Source organism: Ruditapes philippinarum, unplaced genomic scaffold (assembly GCF_026571515.1).
Source record: "Ruditapes philippinarum isolate M1 unplaced genomic scaffold, ASM2657151v2 ctg523_1_1_1_1, whole genome shotgun sequence".
NCBI classification, from domain to species: Eukaryota; Metazoa; Mollusca; class Bivalvia; order Venerida; family Veneridae; genus Ruditapes; species Ruditapes philippinarum.
The window spans coordinates 32,265-44,037 of NW_026864622.1; the positions used below are offsets into that span (position 1 = coordinate 32,265).

Sequence of the window (11,773 nt, forward strand, 5' to 3'; positions counted from 1 at the left end):
TTCAAAGTCTTAGTTGATCATTACCTATTAAAAGGTTTATGTTGCTGATATATTTAAACGTTATTTCAATGGTTTTCTTTAGTTGGAATTTTCGGTCATTAACTTGCTATATATGTATTGATCTGCACAGCACATACCATTTTTTTTGTATGATTTATCAAATGAGAATTCTCAAGTCTACACAAGATGGTTATATTTACACTACAGACACATTTTACTTTGCTGTCTTAGATAATGTGACTAATATTAGGTTGAATAGTTCAAATGACAACTGAATGATCCAAGCAAATGTCGTCAGTCTCCCAACTGATTTAAAACAATAAACGTAAAGTGGGAATGCATTACGAGAATGTCTGTATTGAAAAATAACCGCTACAGAGGTTGAATGTTTAATAGTGGGTCATAAAATAACCTAAAATAAAATAAACTTAATTTTAAACAGATCATTTATTTAAATGTCTTCTTAGATAAACAAAAATGAGCCGCGTCATGACAAAACCAACATAGTGCGTTTGCGACCAGCATGGATCCGCATCCGCGCAGTCTGATCAAGATCCATGCTGTTCGCTATCAGATCAGTTTCTCTACTTGCTATAGGGTTTGTAAGCGAACAGCATGGATCCTGATCAGACTGCGCGGATGCGCAGGCTGATCTAGATCCATGCTTGTCGCAAAGCACTATGTTAGTTTTGTCATGACGCGACTCAAACGCTCTCATACATCAATTTTGTAAGTGATCATGCAAATGTTAATCGCTTCATCTGAGACATTAGATACATTGTTAAGAAGAACCCTTCAAGAGAAAGGAAAAGAGGAGATCTTTTGAAAGCAATACAAAACAGAGTTAAAAATATTGCAGACTTCGTTTGAATGAGTTATTTCATTAGAGATTATGTACAGTGCAACATCTCTCATGCCCCAAAGCACCGGCTGCAGTAGCATTCAATCTTCGACACTATAGGGTATTGGAATAAATGATAAATGATTTTGAATGACTAGAAAAAAAACACACACAACAACAAATCACTGAAGTAAAATCAAGACTGGTAATAAATTCATTTCGCCGTTGTTGTCTTAACACGATTTCAAGAGTATTTTGACATAAACTACGTAATCCGGCATCTCATTATTAAAGGTTACAATCGGTCTACTATCAAAAGACAAAATATTTGCAATTAATATCAGTTTAGCTTAAAATCACCTGAGACGTTTTTTACAAAAGTGTCGATGGACTTTAGCTTTCGACTTTGTATGAATGTACGGAAGAAGCAAATAAAACTAGAAGCGTTGCGTATACAAACCATTAACCTTTTATAGAACATTTTAGAAACGTTTTTATTATTATTATTATTCGTTTTTAACGACTTTTTATTCATAGACTAAGTAACTTTTAAAGGAGATTGTTATGAATGCCAAATGCATTTATATATTGTATAAAATCCATTAAAACTTTCACGTAATTGAAACAATTTTCTAATACCTTTTTATACAGCGTACAGCGTATTTCAATAATTTATTGTATAAATAACGAATTAATCATAACTTGTTACTTATCTAGATAACTAAATTTTGCGGTGACATTTCGAATTGTTTTACCAAACAAAAGATAATAAAATGCACAAGTGCTTTTGTATCATTCTCTTTTTAAGAATTTTACAATTGATAAGGAATTTACAAAAAAAATATAACCAATTAAAACTTTCACTTACCTTTGACGCCCGGTATCCTGATGAAGCTAACTGAATATGCGTATCAATCTAAGCCCACATAGAATTAAAATATACGTCTGTCTTGTAGACCAGTGTGACCGCAAATTCTTTCTGTTTATATAACAATTTAAGCACATCATGTGACCTGTTTTTCTTTCATTTATTCCATCACCTTGGTAACTTGAAATGACAATAAAGACATATTTAATGACAGTGGTATATTTTATATAGTAACAAGAATACAGGGAACGTAAATGAGCACACAAAACCGTCATGAACCATTAAATTAATCCTATAATTTGTATTGTTTCGATCAAAACCGTAGAAATGTTCTATAAGAATATTTGATCTTTATATGACAATACGTAAGCCTATATTTTGGATGACTTCTCAATTAGATTCAAATGGGAAATTTTTCAATATATCTAAGTGTATTTTTTGAAATATTTAGAAAATATCTTCACTTTTGCTTCATCGTCCTTATTGAGCAATTATTTGAATTGTGAAACGACACCAATTAGAATGGAGTCTAGAAATTCTTATTTATATCAATAGTGGAGAGATTGATCTACCTTAGTTCCGTTTCAAATTGTACTTTAAATGCCTTTAAAGGACACATAAACCCCTAGAAAAATGAGTTTCATCGTTTTAATTTTCAAGTCATGTCTGTAAAAGAGAAAGTTCCATATAATGAACAAAAATGAGTAATGGTTATTGACAGGTATTGTTGTTGTCACAAACCATACTCATTTTTATATTTCATTATTGTCATTAAATTTGAAAGGCTTTTTTAACAGTAAAAGATATCAAAATTTATTTTTAGTAAAAAAATTAAGTAGATTTATCTTCTTTTGAGAAATAAATCCCTTTTAATTTTTGACGGGTGCATATGTGTAATTGCATCAAAACCCATCCGTGTGAAACGGTAAAACATTCCGATAAAACTGGTTTTCGTAAGTTTACCAAGCACGAGTTTTTCGTGCGTACATTGTAAAGACTGCGCATTTAAAGTTTAAAATTTGACGTGGAAACATCGCTTATTAAAACTGCTGTCGGTATTTTAAATGCTTCAAAAGTTCAACACAGCTGGTTTCAAGTGTTCACCAATTCGTCTTTCAGATAAGTATTTCATGTTATTTTAATTAATTTTTGGTTTTATAAAATGTGTATTTTGAATTTAGTATGGCAGTGATTTTCAATATGCATTTCACAGTGTAGATATAACTTACACAAAATTTGCTAACTTGGTTCGATATGGTATATATAATATAGATATCAAATGTTGTTGTTTTTTATGTTTACTACCACTGACATTTTGCTATTTGGTCATGAAAAATTGTAAGATTGCTTATTTCAAGTCTTCATGTGCGACACAAGGCGTGGGCGCGAACACGTGTCTTAAGTGTAAATTTTATACATGTATATGCATAAGTACAATGACTCGGCTATCTCCGCATGACTAATCATTATTTTATATGTTAAATAAAGTTTACAATTCGATTTTAAATACAGATACTAAGTTATTGTTAAAAGTAATACAAACAAAAAACAAACTTAACACAGAGCTTGGAAAATATTTAGTCGTGTACAGATGTACATGTTTTTGATTTATTTTGTAGTATTACTGATACAGACTGGTGTGTGCAGCTATGTCTATAGACATATAGACGAACACGTGAAAACTCGAATCGTGCTGTAATACTTCCAGAGCAAAGGTATATCAAGGAAGGAACCGGTTGATATTATGGGCTGATGGATAGCGGCATGGCATGGTTCAATGTGCTGATGGGAAATGACTCCTTAATTCACGCTATTCATGTAAAAGGTAATTACTTGCATTGATCTTTAATATTAACTTGATTTGTTGGATAGATTATCAAGTAGAAATATTTCTTTCATGCACGAGTTGTATAGTAATTGAGTCTGAAGTTGGCAGCCTAGCGGCCCAGTGGCCTAGTAGCGGCTCAGCGGCCTGGCGGCGTGAAGTTGGCGGCCCAGTGGCCTGAACTTAGTGTTGTAGAAGTTTGTCGACTCATAGTTAATTTTGAAGTCATTTTAAAGTTACATAAAAGAAAGAAAGGAAAAATGCATATTCATAAAGAATAGCCTGGCAACCTAAAATTTTACAGTTGTAGAAATTTTATAAAAACAATAAAAACGGCACATTGTGAAGTTCTTTTGACAATTCTTGATATTAAAACAGCGCGCCTCCAAATTCACGCTAATTTTCATGATTTTTTTTTTAAATGTATTTGAATGTATAATATTGCGAGATAACCAAAAGGAAGCAATTTGCACATTATCAATAGCATCTACAACCCACGCAAATTACCAAAAAGTTGTCAAAATATGCATAAATAGTCCTTACTGCATTAGAACATGTAACGCAGTAGAAATGTAGTTGTAAATATTGGAAAATCAGTCATTAATCGCACATTACATGTAAAATATTACTTGAATCTTGAATCATTCTACTTTTCCTAAAATCATAGTACATATTTCTCAAGTTAGATTTTATTGAAATATTTTGACTCATCTGGAGGCATGCAGCTTTAAAATATATATATATATATATAAAACAAACAGGGAATCATAAAAGAACTTTTTGATTATTTTATCTTTTTTGTGAAGTTTGCGGCCTAGCGGCCTATCGGACTAAACTTTGACAGTCCACTCAAGCTAATTTGTTGTTTCTTATATGACTTTCCTCCTATTTTAACATCCGTACGTCAAGTTTATTTATTTTTTTTTTCGTGTTTAACATTGTCAAATTCTAAACATTGATTAAATATGCCGTTTTAATTAGTTATAATCCAAAGTTTCTTAAAAGTATTTAAATTGATTGATAATGTTAACGAATTAAAGAGAAGTTGAAATTGTCGATCATATTTGTTAATGAATTAAGCAATACATAATAAACAAGGGCCAATTATCATTAAATAATAAGAAATTGAAACTTCTACTTCCTTCAATATATGTATATAAAAGATAAAGGATTCGAACCGACGACCTTGTTTGCAGTGTCTTTGGTCTGTTTAAAGGCACCTCAGTTTTCCACGTTTTGCGGGAAGTGACCTGATTTAAAGTGCTACGTTGTGTTTGTCAAGTTTTGTTTGTTTCCCTTTAGAAATCTTTAGCTAATAGTCTCTTTATCTAAGTTACTTCATTTTATTTTCCGTTTGATCGTCTTACAGCCTATGTATTTTGATGACCAAAACCGTTTTATTTGAAAAGGTCAATGGTTCTACCAAGCAATTTTTTTTTCCAGTGATAATTGTCCCCAAACATATGCTGTATTGTGCGACTGCATAGCATCAATCGGCATGCTACAACGCATGCATATCGTTTCATTTAGTAATTTTGTATTGAGGGAAAGGCGGCATAAGAAATTGAGATTTAAGTCTGTCACATAGCATTCAATGCCCGGTCGTGAGCATAAAAAAAGAAAAAAAGTCAGCATTTGCATATTTCTAAATTAAAGAAAATACGATATCGCCGCGATAAAGTTATGCTCACATTTCCTAGGTTAACCGTTTGTAACAGCACCTTGCGTTCTGCGGTTATCTCTTATATTGGTGTTAATGGGCGTGCGCCCTTAACCGTTAGAGGGGGCCTGTGACCATGCGGTCGGCCAGTAAGCCATGTCCATAAATTTGTCTGTGTCTTATTTGGACAGGGTTGCAAAAAATCAACTTGCCGGCCGACGCCTTTAAGTGGCTAGTCGAAAGTTGAAGGAGCAGCATTTGATATGTACGTGTAGGTCCGTACATATCGCTTTCGCCGCGTTGTCTTTGCTACATACCTCTAACACACGGCTTTGTTGAAACAGACATGTAAGTCCCCCTGTCTTTCCGGTCCGATGCTCAGCTCAGACTCTTTTTAGGATGGCGTTTATAATATATGTATTGTAGTAATATGTACTACACACCTTCTCCCCTTTTTGTTTCTCTTTGGTTGTTTGAGCAATTTTTATTTATTTATTTTTTGATATTTTTTTTCTTGACATGCAAAATGTTTATCTCGTACTTGTTCCGCCTTTCCTTCGGTATAGATGATAATGTACTTCTCTCGCTTTTCCTTCATTTTCACTGATGCATATTTCAGGGTAGTCGAGATCAGACTGGTATCCAATAAGCATTTAACCATTTCAGCGCAGGAGTTATGAAAATAATTAATAAATAACTACTTAGGAAAACCCAAGGCATCAACTGTATCAAATCTTTACATTTTCCTTCCGCAAATACGTGCATTCACTATGAAAATCATTAGTGGCGAATTTCATTTCTTGAAATATTAAGTGGCCCTCAACACACAAAATGTGCATTTCGGTATTTGATAAAAATGTTGTCGTCAAGAAATATCTCATTGATAAGAGATTTAATGGGAGCAATTTGCCCCGATTTCTCTTTGGCTTTGTTATTGTTTTACTCTTGTAAAATGCCACGCCGCTTTATATTCTTAATCGTTGACCTCTTTGCGGCAAGTCCAAGCAGAGTTTAGCATTTTCAGAGCTTATTATCATAGTTTACAGCACTTTGCGTTGCTATGTAGCTTTCCATGCATTTAGCTGGGAGCTGTCTTTCATATTTTTCTCATTCATTTCATATTTTTTGACGATGATATTTGTTTTCACCAAAAAGCACAATAAAGTCACGGCCTTATTCCAATCATTCTGTGTTCTGTTATTTTATTCACAATTGACTATTTATAAAACAGTTATGTTTTCTTCATTGAAATATAACTATTTGTATTAGAAGTGTTGCGCAGTTCCAGACGGTGCTATATCTGCAATGTAAAGATATGTGCATGATGATCTTTGGTTCTACCGTTTTAATAGCTTAGAAATGCTACTATTGGTTCTACATTCATACGTATCTGCTATATATGGTTTTGTTCATTTATAAAGAAATTGCGTCATCTTAGACCCCATATCTTTCAACGAAAGATATCTCAGCAATAACTAAAGTTCCGTCTGCTTTCGAACCTTGTCGCTGGAAAGCTACTTAGTAGTAAGAATACCCGTTAATAAATTAAGTAGATTTATCTTCTTTTGAGAAATAAATCCCGTTTAATTTTTGACGGGTGCATATGTGTAATTGCATCAAAACCCATCCGTGTGAAACGGTAAAACATTCCGATAAAACTGGTTTTCGTAAGTTTACCAAGCACGAGTTTTTCGTGCGTACATTGTAAAGGCTGCGCATTTAAAGTTTAAAATTAGACGTGGAAACATCGCTTATTTAAATCCCACCCTCCCTTCCCATGTGTTATTTGTATTTCAATTTTACATAAACATGTTCTGCTGCCGAGTGTTTATATTTTTCAGCTTAAATCCAGCCGGTTTTTCATTACTTCCCGTTCAGCCATGCCATGCCGCTCCATCGACACGTGTGCTTGAATTTGATGTCCAGTAATTACAGTCTACAGAAAACATTTTATCCCACGTATTTAGTGTTTGAAATGTGTTGACACTCAAAGTAATAATTGGATGCTCTACGTCTGATTACAATAAACTTTGTTGTAGAAATAAACAGTTGTAATTTGGAACATTACTCGATACTTAAAAATAATTCATTAAAATATTTATTAGTATTAACAATAATTAATTGAGCTAAATGATTAAAATGGTGCCTTTTTATATATTCTAATGCTTAAATGAATTTGCAAGGATGCGACCCGACATTTTTGTGGTATGACATTGACAAACGGGTACAGGTTTCCTATTTTTCCCACTGGGTTTTATTTGGTTTTTCCTGGGCGAGTTGACCACAATTTGCAAGTTTCATGGTATAGGAAATCAAAATGTTTTATTTTACTGTTTTCACATACCTAACTTTATTGATCATATCTGAAAACTAGAATATATCTTTCATAATGCAAATACGTTTGTATACTCGTAATTGATACATTAGTGTGTTAAATCCAGTCGTGACTTTATATAGTATTACTGTAACTTCTCTAAGTCAAATTATATTCAAGACTTTTCATTATCATTGCGAATATCTCATTGATAAGAGATTTAATGGGAGCAATTTGCCCCGATTTCTCTTTAGCTTTGTTATTGTTTTACTCTTGTAAAATGCCACGCCGCTTTATATTCTTAATCGTTGACCTCTTTGCGGCAAGTCCAAGCAGAGTTTAGCATTTTCAGAGCTTATTATCATAGTTTACAGCACTTTGCGTTGCTATGTAGCTTTCCATGCATTTAGCTGGGAGCTGTCTTTCATATTTTTCTCATTCATTTCATATTTTTTGACGACGATATTTGTTTTCACCAAAAAGCACATAAAGTCACGGCCTTATTCCAATCATTCTGTGTTCTGTTATTTTATTCACAATTGACTATTTATAAAACAGTTATGTTTTCTTCTGGGAAATATAACTATTTGTATTAGAAGTGTTGCGCAGTTCCAGACGGTGCTATATCTGCAATGTAAAGATATGTGCATGATGATCTTTGGTTCTACCGTTTTAATAGCTTAGAAATGCTACTATTGGTTCTACATTCATACGTATCTGCTATATATGGTTTTGTTCATTTATAAAGAAATTGCGTCATCTTAGACCCCATATCTTTCAACGAAAGATATCTCAGCAATAACTAAAGTTCCGTCTGCTTTCGAACCTTGTCGCTGGAAAGCTACTTAGTAGTAAGAATACCCGTTAATAAATTAAAACTGTAGCTGTTGAATACACGATTATGTCGAAAGAATGCTTAATTAAAAAAAAAAAAGAAAGAAAAAACAGAAAAAAAGATGACCTTTCTGGGGTTTTAATTCACGGCCCTAAGTTCGAATGCAGTTAACAATAATCCTAGTCTATCTTAAAACTCTTAAAGGGGAGGCAATACATTAAGATGGTCATGCCTTAAACTAATTTGTGTTTTTATGTGCTTTCTTTCCTGTTATCAACTTCATTTGGATAGCCAAATATATTTTCTAAAAATCGCAAATTAACTTTTATTGTATGGTTGTAAATGCTGGATATAGGAAGACAATATTACCATTAAATGTTTAATTGGAATACCTTACACATATATTAGGTCTAAAGTATAGTACATCAAAGTGGTTGATATACTGTGTCATATTAAATGATGATGTGTCTTTTGTCAAAATTAGTTTTACATAGTTGTACCTTTTCTTTAGTAACTTGTACACTGTGTCCAATAACTTTAATTATAACTAAGCCAATCAGACGTTATATCATACAAATATAGTTAAAATTAAACCATTTTGATAGCATTATGGTTTGATATTAAAGACTAATTGTATGTAGTGAAAAACTATCATCTCGTAACAGAATAACAGGGTTATATAATGATGACATATTGCTTTTTTTTAAACATGAAATCTTGAATAAAAATGAATGTTCCCGCAACACGTAAAACAGGTTATACTTACGTTTACGCAAACGTAATTATCTGTTTATTATCATAACATTTTTCAATCAAGTGAACACATATCACCACCCATAATAACACATGTTTATTTTGTAAAATAAACCGTTATTCTACTTTAGCAATCCGAAAACGGTATGTGTATTCGACATTATTTTATTCAGTTACACTTCCGGTTTTGCCGACGATAACACCTTTGTGAGTAAAACTGACTAATGCGAATTTAATGCATGCAAGCACAAGCTAAAAGAACGAGTGTTTACTAATAAACTTTAAAAACGGCATGCCTACAGGTTCATGCTACTTTTCATGAAAATTTTGAAAAGGTATTAAAAAGTAAAATATTATGAATTGAACAAAGAAAGTAGTTTACACATTGCAAATGGCACGTTAAATATTCTTAAGTTTCCAAGAAATACTGCAAAGTCAGTCATTTATCGTACATCACATGTTAATTAATACTTAAATCTTTTTACTCTTCTTGAAGTCTAAGTACATTTCCTCAAGTTTTATTTTCTGGAAATATCTTGGCTCATCTGGAGGCATGCAACTTAAATCAAAACTAAAACAAACTTGATCTTTTGCAAATAAAACAAGAAACCACTACAAATTCTTGGTTCAGTTGATGAGGATGAATTGCTCATTCGAGATTTTCTTAAATTATATTACCATCAAACACTTCATGCATCATTCATTCAGGCATTGCTTAATTGAATGTTCTTGAAAACAGGACACCGTTCTTTAGGTTACAATGAACAATTTCGTGGGAAATACGAAAACACAACTTTCAATGAAAATTTACATGATGAATATACAAAGGTTAACGAATTAATGTTAACAAAGCAATTCATAAGTATGGCAGTTAAGTATTAGCGGTACATGTCACGTGATATCACCCAACCTGATTTAAGCTATGCGTAGGTCATACATAACATAAAATGCATCCAATACTTTTTCGCACATAAAATTATTTTTTTAAAAGAATAAAAATGAACATCCTTGTCTTATTTATTTAACATCACTTGGCTCGGATGAACGCTCTTAGGCTGAATTTTTCATTGAAGCTCTTATATTTTTACGTTATGCTTGCAGAAACCTTTCGATGCAGCAATATTTTGATATAAATAAGCGGTAACATTGTGCAACAAATATCTGCAAAAAAAACAACAAAAAAACGGGAAAAATATAAAAGCTAAAATGGAAAAATATGTACCACTGGAATCGACATGGTATACAATGTTAATTATTTAAGAACAAAATAAAGAATTGATAATTGTTTTGTTTCTTTTGCTGGTGGTTTTTTTTGGCGTTACATGATCAGTAACTGGTAATCACAATTTTCGCCGCAAGTGTCTCCATGATTTCCGAAACAGCAATGAGAGACAAATCACCATTATACTCAATTTCCGAGATCGTTGTACTTTTATTCCAGTTCATTTACATTTCACCTCATAACAGATGTTCTCTGTATTAGAATAATCTATTTGGACAGCTCTAGATATTATTTAATGGATGAATTCAGGTCAACAAAACCTCAGACTATCAGAATCAAAACAGAGCAGAGAATTAAGATATGAACATATAGCGTGTAACAGCAAAGTACTCTTTTAAAAGATAAATCCTTTAGCTGTTATAAATGCACATTGAAAATGATATATGTAACAGTCTCAAAATATAATTACTAAGCATACGAAAAAGTTCCAATTATTTTTGTCATATAGTGAAGATTCTAATAAAAAACATGAAGGACGGAAGGAAAACGCTTGCTTTTTTTTTCTTTTAAAATACATATTCTCGGATAAAAAAAACTTCTAAAAAGATCATCTTGACAAACAACAAACATCTTAAATCTATTTTATGTCATATTATACTTTCTAAATCATATTATACGCAACAAGAGAGTTATCAGATAACTAAGTATTTGTCGTATTCAATACTCTGATTTCAATAACAATATTAAATACATTAAAAATATTAAGAGAGTCTAGGAAATTTATCACAAACTACCGTGATAAAGAAATAAAAAAATAAAAATAAAAACGATATGGTTCTTAATCATTTAAACAATAGAATCAAAGATCAAAACTCTTGTAGACTCCGTTTGATTGAGCCTGTTCATGGACATTAGTGCAAGCTACTGCTCACGTCCACTCGCACATGCGTAAAGCAGATTAAAACATTTTAATACGATGAGTTCATACGGCTGTTAAAATGGAACCTTCAATACGACACCTTGTTGCCATTTTATGAAAAACGGCGTATATAAAATGAAACAGCGTGTGCCTTAAACGCGACAACAAAACTAAATGAAATACAATTATGAAAGGTCATAATAAGTTATGATGCAATCACAAGTAACAATGCTTTATAACATTTTTACATGTATATAAAAGATATTTCTTTAGTGTCGTTTCGCTTCAATTTTGGCGATGCTTGGGTGATTCAGGATGCCGGGGCCTTAACCCTATAAAATGGTCATGTATTACACAGTTTTAAGGACTCCCTACTTGTTATAATTAGAGCTTTCACTAAAGGTGTTAGAAACGTATTGATTTCTAAATACTTCAGATTTGTGAACGTTGTTAATGGCGTCAATATGTTACTCTACTTTACGCGACGTAAGATGTGTACGTCGACGTCATCATTTTTGTTTTGTTTTGTTATTGAG

General features: G+C 32.3%; 1 long non-coding RNA gene across 1 annotated transcript; it reads left to right on the forward strand.

Annotated features, from left to right (window-relative positions):
• The first annotated feature begins 2,537 nt into the window (after positions 1-2,537).
• Positions 2,538-7,965, forward strand: LOC132726289 (uncharacterized). Its single transcript, XR_009625172.1, has 2 exons — positions 2,538-3,534; positions 7,036-7,965. It is a non-coding gene; the product is annotated as an uncharacterized LOC132726289 (long non-coding RNA).
• The last annotated feature ends 3,808 nt before the right edge of the window (positions 7,966-11,773 follow it).